This window comes from Elephantulus edwardii, unplaced genomic scaffold (genome assembly GCF_000299155.1).
Source record: "Elephantulus edwardii isolate Elephantulus edwardi_28Jun2011 unplaced genomic scaffold, EleEdw1.0 scaffold00268, whole genome shotgun sequence".
Classification (NCBI taxonomy): domain Eukaryota; kingdom Metazoa; phylum Chordata; class Mammalia; order Macroscelidea; family Macroscelididae; genus Elephantulus; species Elephantulus edwardii.
In genome coordinates this window covers 1614929-1626684 of record NW_006400018.1, presented here as the reverse complement: position 1 = coordinate 1626684, position 11756 = coordinate 1614929, and positions in this window count along the sequence as shown.

The following is an 11756-nucleotide window of genomic DNA, read 5'->3' as shown; positions in this document are numbered from 1 at the left end:
GATAAAAACAGGTGCATCTTCTTCTGAGAAACCCTGCTCAGTCAAAATCTCAGCCTTGGGACTCTGTTGAGTCACCCCCTCCTCAGTCTTGGGCATCTGGGCCCCTTGAGACTGACTAAGCACTATGAGCACTGTTGTTGTTATGTGCCATCAAGTTGACTACAACTCATAGTGACCCTATTTACAACAACTATAAAAATTGCCCTGTCCTCAGGCCACTTCACCATCTCTGACACGCTTGACCTTACTGCCACACTGGGTCAATCCATCTCATCGAGGGGCAATTGCTGTTATGTGCTATCGAATTGCCTACGACTCATAGCAACCCTATGTACAACAGCCCTAAACCCTCCTCTATCCTGTACCAATCTTATTGTCTCTGACACACCTACTCCCGTTACTCTAATGACCGAATCAATCCATCTTATCAAGGGTCTTCCTCTCCTGCGCTCTCCCTCCACCCTCTCAAACACGACGTCCCTTTCCAAGGATTGGTCCCTCCTTGCAACATGTCCAAAGTATGTCAGATGGAGCTTCAGCATCCTTGCCTCTAAGGAGCAGCCTGGTTTCATCCTCTCCAGGACAAACCTGTTTGTTCTTCTGGCAGTCCATGATACATTCAATACTCTTCTCCAACACCACAATTCAAAGGCATAAATTTTTCTTCTATCCTCCCTAGTCATTGTTCAGCTCTCTGATGCAGAACAAGTGATTGCAAAGACCATGGCCTGTATCAGGTGCACCTTAGTCTCCATTCTGACATCATTGCCCTTCAGCACTCTGGAGAGGTCTCTGACAGCAGACTTTCCCAGTGTAATCACGTCTTTTCATTTCCTGGCTGTTGATGCCAAGAGTGTTGATTTTGTAGCCAAGCAAACTAAAGCTGTTTACAATCTCAATCTCTTCTCACCATCCATCATGATGCTGGCAATTGGCCCAGTGCTGAGAACCTTTGTTTTCTTGATATTGAGTTTCAGTCCATATTGAAGGCTGCAGTCCTTGACCTTCTGCAGCAAGTGCTTCAGGTCCTCCTCAGTTTCAGCAAGCAGGGTTGTGTCATCAGCATAACGTAGATTATTGATGAGTCTTCTTTCAATCCTGATGCCACATTTCTCCTCATAGAGCCCAACCTGGATAATCTGTTCTGCATATAGGTTGAAAAGGTATGGAGATAGGACACATCCCTGGCGTATGCCCTTCCCAATTTTGAACCATGCAATATTTCCTTGCTCTGCTCTGACAACTGCCTCCTGGTCCAAGTATAGGTTTTGCATACGCATGATCAAGTGTCCTGGGTTTCCCAGTTCTTCTCAGAGTCAGTCACAGTTTGTTGTGGTCCACATAGTCAAAATCTTTTGCATAATCAATGAAACACAGATAGATATTCCTCTGGTACTCCCTGCTTTCAGCCAAGATCCATCTAACATTAGCTACAAATATCTCTAGTATCACAGCCTCTTCTAAATCCAGGCTGCACTTCTGGCAGTTCTCTGTTGATGTACTGTTCCAGTTGTTTTTGGATAATCTTCAACAGAATCTTGCTTGCTTGTGATATTAATGATATTGTTCAATCATTTGCACACTCTTGTTGGATCACCTTTCTTTGGAATGGGAACAAATATAGATCTCTTCCAGTCAGTTGGTCAGGTGGTTGTCCTACATATTTCTTGATACAACTTAGTGAGCACATCCAGGGCAGCATCTCTTTGTCGAAATATATCAATTGGTATACCATCACTTCCTGGGCCTTGTTTTTTGCCAATTCTTTTTTGCACTAGGGATTCCCATTCTCAAGAGGCACTGTGTGAGTACCTCTGTTTTCTGGTTACAAGGTGAGCAACCTAGGGTGAGTCATACAATCCTTCTGAGCCCCAGTCTACCACAGGGATGCTGGTTTTCTGTTCTGATTTGGTCTGCACCCCACTGAGAATCTTTGGAAAGAGGAAGGTAGGTCCCCCCAGACTTTGATGAAATATGCCTCCTTCATGCCCAAACAAACAGACGCTACCCTGGATGTGCTCACTAAATTGTGCCAACAAATCTGGAGGACAGCCAGCAGGCCAACTGACTGGAAGAGATTGATATTTGTTCCCATTCCAAAGAAAGGTGACCCGACAGAGTGCAGAAATTATCAAACAATATCATTAATATCATATGCAGGCAAGATTCTGCTGAAGATTATCCAAAAATGACTGGAGCGACAGATCAACAGGGAACTGCCAGATGTGCAGGCTGGATTTAGATGTGGTTGTGGTACTAGGGATATTATTGCTAATGTTAGATGGATCTTGGTAGAAAGCAGAGAATACCAGAGGAATGTCTATCTGTGCTTCATTGACTATGGAAAGGCTTTTAACTGTGTGGATCACAAGCTGTGGCTAACTATGAGAAGAATGGGAATCCCAGAACATTTGATTGTGCTTATGTAAAACCTGTACTTGGACCAAGAGGCAGTCGCCAGAAAAGAGCAAGGAGACACTGCATGGTTCAAAATTGGGAAGGGGGTCCGTCAGGGATGTATTTTGTCTCCATACCTTTTCAATCTGTATGCAGAACAGATCATCCGGGACCCTGGGCTGTACGAGGAGGAATGTGACATCAGAATTGGTGGAAGATTCATCAACAAGCTGCGTTATGCAGATGACACAACCCTGCTTGCTGAAACTGAGGAGGACCTGAAGCACTTGCTGCAGAAGGTCAAGGACTGCAGCCTTCAATATGGACTGAAACTCAATATCAAGAAAACAAAGGTTCTCAGCACTGGGCCAATTGACAGCATCAGGATGGATGGTGAAGAGATTGAGATTGTAAACAGCTTTAGTTTGCTTGGCTACAAAATCAACACTCTTGGCACCAACAGCCAGGAAATTAAAAGACGTATTGCATTGGGAAAGTCAGCTGTCAGGGACCTCTCCAGAGTACTGAAGAGCAACAACGTCAGGCTGGGGACTAAGGTGTGCCTGATCCAGGTTATAGTCTTTGCAATTGCATGCTATGTATCAGAGAGCTGGACAGTGACTATGGATGACAGAAAGAGAATTGATGCCTTTGAATTGTGGTGTTGGAGAAGAGTGTTGAATATACGATGGACTGCTAAGAGAATGAACTGTTTCATCCTAGAGAGGGTTATATCAGGCTGCTCCTTGGAGACAAGGATTCTGAAGCTTCATCTGACATACTTTGGGCATGTTGCAAGGAGGGACCGGTCCTTGGAGAGGGACATCATACTTGGGAGAGTGGAGGGATGGCACAGGAGAGAAAGACCCTCGATGAGATGAATCGATTCAGTGATTGAGGTAGTGAGAGTAGGTGTGTAGGAGACAATGAGGTTGGCACAAGAAACCTTAGGGCTCTTGTACACAAGGTCGCTATGAGTTGCAAGCGCCTTGAAGGCACATAACAAGAACAACATGCCCAAATGAGATGAACGCATGAACCTCTCCTCCTTAGAAAAACCATTCCTCCTTAGAAAATTATATACAGACAATTTATTTTAGACACAATTGAGCTGAAGTCCTACAAGTCTCAGATTTATTTATTTATTTATTTAAATTCTCTGGCCCAGATAAGGTCCCTTCTCTACCCCTGATAACCTAAGCTTTCTGTTTCTGTCCCCTCACCATTGGGTGATGATTCTTGAAGTCATGAGGGACGTGGATGTGGGCTATTCTTCCTTAGTCCATTCCCTTCTCCTGGTGCCCCTCCATCATCACCTGTCCAGCAGCCCAATTCAGCGTGCCAAGCTCTCCTGGAGCCCACGGAACCGGCTTCACCTGCCTTTCAAGGTATTTAAAGGTTCTTTGACCAGATGCTTTTTGAACTTCCGCGGAGCGGAATCAAGCAGCGGCTCTTTCACCAGCGCCCCTTCCCCTCCCCCATAGGATTCGTCTGTCTCTAAAGGGTTCTTTGATCCCGCAGAAACCTTCAGTGGTTTGTTCAAAGCTCTGGTCCTCGCTGCCGTCTGCAGCGGAGACCCCAGGTTAGCAGTTGCCGGCCGCCACCGCCCATCCTCAGCGGTGGCCTAGTTAATGGGGGCCTCCAGCACTGGACAGCTCCGCCTGCAACAGCGGGGAACCCCGCCAGGACCCAAGCCTACGAGGGGCAGGGACTGCTTGGGTCAAGCCCTGTTCCTCCCAGCCAGTCCCCGCCAGGCCAAGTTCAGGAAGAAGAGGAAAGGAGGTCCCCCCCAGACTTGGGTCAGATACGCCTCCTTCTCGCCCAGCTGAGATTGACTGCATAGTGTGGCATGCTGCCCACGGAATCTGTTGAATCTGCTGGCAGAGTCTGCTAAAAAAGGAGATCTCTTAGCCTGAGCCTGAAACGGGGGGTGGGGGGAGGTGGACTGAGTCCCTGAGAAGTTCTGGGTTCCAGTTTCGGTGCGTGAAAACGGCAGGAGCCAGAATCCACCGACTGGGATCTTCGCTCGCTCTGCAAAAGCGCGAGAGCCCTGAGCCCCCTGCGGAGGGTGCGCCCCGCCTGGCGCGCCGAACTCGCTCGGGGTGAGCGCTCGCTCGGAGGAGTCGAGCCCGCGGAATCGACTGGCTCGGGCTCAAACTTCAGCCGACCCACCCTGAGCACCACCGGGAGGAACCGGGCCCGGCGGGGGCCGGGGCGGGGATGCGCGTGCGCGGAGGGGGCGCGGCGGAGCCCGCGTGAGCAGGCGGATGAGCGCGGGGCTGGAGCAGGACGCGCCAGTCCGCCCAGGACGTGGAGCCCGGTGCGCGGAGCTGGGGTCCCGCCTCATCCCCTCTGCAAGTCTGGTGTTGCCAACTGGGACCGCCCTCATTCCAAACCCTGGCTCTGGGTGTGCAAGGGGAACAAGTGGAGGCACGCTGGTGCTGGGCACTGCAGGTCGCCAGGCCCCCCTCTCCCTCCTTTGGGCCTCTGGGGGCTGCTGGGCTCCCGCGCCTGGCCAGATCGGAGCCAGGATCCAATCTAGGCTCCATAATAATCCTGAGAGCTGCAGCCACCATTTATTGAGCTCTGAGGGCTTGCCAGGCCCGAGTGCCAAGTACATAACACGCATTATCCCACTTAATAGTCACAGCCGCCGACGAAGTCTCTTTGTGATCTGCTTAGGAAGCGGAGGAGGCCGAGGGCCAGAGGGCTTGTGGCTTGCCAGAGGTCGCTTGGGCGGGCAGGAAGCGGGACAGCGGGAGTCACACCAGCCCCAATTTAGCTCCTTAGCCCCAACACGGTTCCAGGGCCCTTCTACTCTTGGCACCTTCCTGGGGGCTGGGCAGTCTCCGAGGTCTGCTCTTCAACCTGGCTGAGCCCAGTTCAGACAATCAGAGAGAAGAAGAAGCAGAGAACCTCTGGGAAAGACTGTGGGTGGGGTACTCCATCACTTTACTTAGCCATTAGCTCCTAATCAGTTTTTTCCAGATCTCCTCTTCCCGCTCCCCCTCAACTGTGGGTGTCCCCCAAGGCTCTGTCCTTAGCTGCCGTCTTCATTCCCACCCCGCACTCTCTCCTGTGTGATACCATCCACTCCCACGGCCTCAGCTTTCGCTTCAACCCAACTCCCAACCGGTCTCTGGAGCCCTGACCTCTCTCCCGCACTCTGTATCTGCATCCTTAATGGACCAGCTCCTCCTGGGCAGAGTGAAGCCTTCCTTCCCTGGGAAACAGCCCCTCCCTGAACGGCACCAGGCCTGTTAAATAAAGCTCCTCTCCCAAAGCCCAGAGTGGTCTCCTCGGTTCTGCCTCCACATCTAATCTGGTTTTAGAGTCTTCACACCCAGAGCTGCTCACATCTGCATCCCAGTCCACTGCCACCACCCTGGGTCAGAGGCTCTTTCTCCACCTCAATAGGAACCTTCCGCCAGTTGCCTGCCTCTGCTGGTCCCTTCAATCTCTGTGATTCTCTCAAACAGATCTAACCATGCTTTTCCTGGCCCCGGGAACTTAGGTGGCTCTTCACTGACTGTGGGGTCAAGGACAAGCAACTTGCACTGTCACAGAGTCCTCCTAGGAGGACCCTTGGCCTCCTGGCTCTCTTTGTCTTATACAAAGCTCACCCACTGTCATCATCAAGCTGTTTATGTATGACTCATGACAACCTCAAGTGCTCCAAAGTGGAACTTTATAGGGGGTTGTTTTGTTGATTTGGGGAATCCTCCCCCCACTTGTTGTTGTGTACCATCAAATAGCAACCAACCCAGAGCAGACCCTCTAGGGGGCTTTCAGAGGCAGTTAACTGCACTGGAGGAGATTAACCATCTTTCTCCTGTGGATTCAGACCACCTGCCTTTGGCTTAGCAGCGCCACTCCTTACCACTAGACCAACTCACAGGCAGATTATTCAAATTCCCCACCTGCCCTGGGAGAAAGATGGGCAGTCTCCTCCCATGTTGTTTCCAAACCTCTGGAAATTCCGCTAGAGAGTCAGCTATGAGTCAGTCTGACACAACCACCACCCAGCAGAGTCTTTATGGAAGCAGATCACCAGGCCTTTCTTCTGTGGCACCTCTGGGTAGGTTCACATCTCTAGCCTTCATGTTAGTAACAAAGCACAAGCCACTGGTGTCACCCAGGGGCCTTCACAACATAGCCTTTGGCTACAGACTCTTCTGAGTTTCTGCCTGATGTCTGTCTCAGATGCCGCTTCTGGATGACTGTGAGTCCACTGTGCTTCCAAAGCACTTTCCTGATGGAAATAGAGACCTTAATAGTTCTCTACCCATCTCCTGAACTTCCAGGATGGATCAGGAACTTTCAAGGGCAATAATAACACACATTACTATTATGGCTCAGTGGTTAAATGCTTGGCTGCTAACCAAAGGGTCTGCAGTTCAAACTCACCAACCACTCTGCAGGGGAAAGATGTGGCAGTCTGCACCATAAAGATTACAGCTTGAAGACCCTACAGGGCAGTTCTGCTCTGTCCGCTAGGGTCACATGATGAGTTAGAATTGACAGGTCAGCCCCGGGTTTACAAGCATTAAAAATCCTTGAGAATCTCTATACAGGTTACAGCCCTGGGATCTCTGTGGGCAGCTCTGCTTTATTCAGAAGGGTCACAAAGAGCTGGAATTGACAGAAAAATAGGTTAGTGGGGTTTTTTTTTTATTAATTTTAATGAAAGTTTACAGAGACTTAAGGTTTCCAGTCATTCATTGTTGCAAGAACAATAGGTTTTTGAGTATTCAGTCTCATCTTCTTTCATTCTTTTTTCTGCCTCCTGCCCCCAGCAATCCATTCAGCAAACACTGAGGAGCTAGCTACCATGTGCTGCTGTTGTTGTTGTTGTTAGGTGTCATCGAGTCAGCTCCAAGTCATACCAACCCTACGGACAACAGCATGAAACACTGCCCACTCCTTCAGCACCCCAACAATCGCAGCTGTGCTGAAGCCCATTGCTGCAGTCATTGTTGTCCATTTCTGGGCACTGTACACTGTACACAGGAACCTCACTCAAGAGTCTCTTCCTCTGGGAAGTGGCATTCAGTGGAATGCATGCAGGAATGGAGGAGTGCTCAGGGCACATCCTGGGGTAACCTTGTCCTGGGCAAGCATTTCTCTCAGACTAGGAATACCAGACCCTTCCCTAGACACAGTGCGACTTGCAGGCTTGGATAAGACTGAGCCCTGCCCTCTAGGATCATAAACAGATGCCAACAATATCATACACACATGAAGGCGTTTGAACATGGTGCTTTAATGAGCACAGAGCCGTCAGCTGGGGAAATGCAGAGGCTTCTCAAATGCCCAGTGCCTCACACCAAGTGTGAACCTCCAGCATTGCTGCTGAATTAAACTGGGTCGGAGAAGAAAGGGATGTAATAGAATAATCGAGACAAAAGAGGAAATGGGGCGAGGGTGGGGTGGACAATGACGGTGTATTTTCACGTCTGCATGAAGGATTCGGCCACCTGCCCGGGGGTTAATCCTAGGCATGAATGAGATCATCATTGGACATGCAGCGCTCTGAACTCTTGAGAAGAGAGGATGTATAAATCTAGCAGTGATACTGTCAGCCCTTCTCCAATCTCCGCCAGGCCAGGTAAGCCCTCCCATGAAGCCTCAGATTCCCTCTGGAAAATCAGGAGTGCCGCGTGGCAACCGACTTCTCTCTAGCCTCAGTTTCCCCATGTACAATGTGAGAGTTGGGAGGACTGGTCCTGAGGGTCACTAGCTCCCCCAGGAGATGCTCTGTGGGATAACTGTGTTGGGCCAGGGAACATCCTCTGTCCAGCCCCACCTGTCACACCCTGAGCTGAGCCCAGAAGCCTCCTTTAATGTCGCAAAGGACACACTCTCCAATGTTTATCTCTCTCATCAAACAAAGCCATATAGGAAGTGAGGCAAGTGTAAACTTTCCAGGTGGAAGTCTCCCCTGTAAATTCTGTGGCCCGGCCTTCAGGCCTGTGCTTCAAACCAGGCCCTGTATGGACTCCTCCCTCTCAGGTACAAGGTCTAGTTTCCTGGGGAAGTCCTCATTCCTCTCCAGATTCCCATAGACTCTTCCCTTTAAGGTCAGAGGCACTGGGATGACAGCCAATACCCCCGCACCCCTTGCCCTCACCACTGGTGACACAGGATAGGGTTGTAGGGAGAGTGGGAGAGAGGGAGAGTTTTCTGCTGTGGTACCGCCTCGGCCCTCTGATATCTACTGGCCCCATTCTCCTCCATACTCCTCGGGAAAATCCAATTGCTGGGGAAAAGACCAGCATGATTAGTAAAGCAGAGTCAGCAAGAATAAGAGAAATCCACAAGGTTGGGCACAGTGAACAGCAACAGTGGACACGAACATACGGACGGTCGTTAAGATGACACAGGCTGGGTAAACACACTTTGTTGCCATACAGAAGGTTGATGTGGACCCCACTCAATGGAAACTAACAATATCAACAGTATGCTTGAAGGTGACGGTGACTGGGAATAACTAAAGGCAGGGAAAATCAAAGATGGCTTTGAAGGCTGGGTGCAGATTATAATCATTTGGGTAACAATGTACCAGAGTGGGGGACCAGCCAGGGCAAAGGCGCTGTGGTTGAAGCAAGCTTGGGGTGCTGGAGGAATTACAAGAAGAATTGGGGATTTGGAGCAAAGTGAATGTGCAGGAAAGTGTAGGAGAGGAAGGCAAGAGAGGAAGGCGCAGTGGGTGGGGTGGGCAGATCGCCTTAAGAACTTTGGGAGATGGGAAGTTACTGCGCTGTTTTGAGAAGAGGCGGGATGTGAGTTGACTTCCCTCTGGCTGTTGTAATTATCTGGGCAAAGGATGAGGGTGGCTCAGAACGGAGCCGCTGCTGCAGAGGTGGCGGAGAAGTGGTTATATTCTGGGTGTATTTTGAAGGCAGAGCCAACAGGATTTCCTAATGGATTAGATGTGGGTTGTGAGAAAATGGGAGGAAATGAGATTGCCTCCAACGTTTGGACCAGAGCAGTGGAGGAAGAAAGTTCCCCTCCTCTGCACTGGAAAGATTGTGTTAGGGGAGCAGTGTTCCCACGTAGCTTCATAATCACCCCCCTGCCCCAGGAGCTGTTTAAGAAGGTGGGTAGTTCAGTGTTAAAGCACTTAGCTACTACCCCAAAGGTCAGCCTACAAACCCACCAGGTGCTGTCTGGGAGAAAGATGTTATAGTCTGCGTCCATATAGAATGGTGGTGATGGTGGTAAGTGCTATCAAGTTGAATACAAATCTTATCGACCCCATGAACAAAAGATCTGAACCCTGTTCTATAACTATCATCATTTCCCTAGGATTTCTAAAGGCTTGTGATTTAAGAAGTGGATGTCAACCCTGCTTCCAAGTCTGTCTTAATCTGGGAGCTCTACCAAACTCTGTCCACCATTGGTAACCATTAAGCAATTCCATATAGATTTGTTGTTGTTATGTGCTGGTGAGTCACCTGTGACCCATAGTGACCCTATGTCTAGCAGCTCTGAAGCCTGCCTTGTCCTGAGCCGGTCTCACTGATTCTGACACACCAACTCCCATCAGAAACTCCATGGGACAGTTCGACTCTGTCGTGTAAGTTTTGTCATGTGCTGTTGAGTCAGAACTGACCCAGAGCTGACCCTCCAGTGGGTTTGCAGAGGCAGTAAATTGTATGGGAGGAGACTGTCCATCCTTCTGCAGAGCACGGGGTGGATTTGAACTGTGTGCCTTTGAGATTGCAGCACAGCTTCTTACCACGTGGCCACCAGAGCACCCCACCCTGTCCTGTAGGTTCACTGTAAATCAACAATCATCTTGGGGTTTTGTTGTTGTTGTTAAGAGGTCGTTTTAGGCATTTTAATATCAGAGGTATGCTCCACATGGGTAAACTTCAGTAATACTGAGAGTTCAACTCCAGATCGCCACAACAAAGTGATGATTGCAATAAAATGAGTCAGATGAACTTTTTTTGGTTCCCAGTGTGTATAAAAGTTAGGCTCACACCAGACTGTAGCCTATTAAGTGTGCAATCATTTATGAAATAGTCTGAAATGTTGTGAAAATAGCCAAAATGGGCCCCGGGGACAGGAGGTAAACACATGTTGTTGGAGAAGTGGTGCTGATAGGCTGGCTCAGGGCAGGGCTGCCACAACCTTCAATCTGGTAAAAATGGGAGAAAGTGCAACGAAACAGCATGCAATAAACGGAAGTGTGCCCTACGTAGCACGCAGGAGCAGTGACTTTGTAAATCACTCCCTAACTTGGGAGGAACTGGAGAGCATTATGCTAAGTGAACATAGTCCCATAAGGACAAATACTGTATAAGACTATTATTGCAGAACATGCATGAGGATCGGAGGGGGAGAGGCGGGAAGAGAGGAAGGAGGATGAGTGGGGAGCTGGGGGAGTTAATTATAGGGTTGCACAATTTGATGGGTGGCGGGAGGGGTGGGTAAAGGAAGTGGGAAAGATCTGCTGTGAAAAACAATGTTTGTGAACTTTGTAAGTAAACACGTATAAAAGAAAAAATTATTTATTATTTTAAATTTCTTAAAAAATTTATTTTATTATTGTTTGTGTATGTACCATGAAACAGATCTGACTGGTACAGGAGGAGATTACCCCTCCTTCTCCAGCAGAGCATCTGGTGGATTCGAACCGTTTACCTCTGGGATTGCAGTGTAACTTCTTGCCACTAGGCCACCAGAGCTCCCTAAAATAAAAATTGTATTTAAAAAAATAAAATGAAGTGTGCCTGTGTTTGTGCCCCTGAACCTTGGCAGAGCCACAGACCTCTGTCAAAGTGAAGACTTTTTCTTCCCAAGGACAATCTTTGCACTTCTTGAGTGAGATAGCATTCTCTTGGAAATTGAGTGTATTGGGGAGCAAACTGTAGGAGGGAGATCAAGTTCTAAGCTTTGCTAATGTTGAACTGAGCTGTTCATTGGGTGGAGAAGGCGGGAACCTGGCAGTTGGCATTTGAGGACCAGGCTGGAGGTAGAACTTGGGAATCATTGGTATGTCTTGTTATCACTTGTCATCAGGTTGGGTCCAACTCACTTCCAGGCCTGTGGCATCTTGGATTGTTGAAGCTACTTCATCAATCCATCCCACTGGGGATTTCCCTTGTCTTCACTGACCGTCTACGTCACCAGACATCATGTCCCTTTCTAGTGATTTGTCCTTCCTGATGATGTGTCCAGAGTAAATGAGTCAATGTCTGTCCATCTTTGCATGTAAGGAATAGTCTGGTTGTGCGTCTGATTTTGAAATCACGAGACTGAGTGAGGTCATCAGGGGACTGAGGGGGGCCTGCAGATGAGGTTTGATGTGCCGCATGCTGAGAGGTCAGGGAGAAGAGCAAGAACCAGCA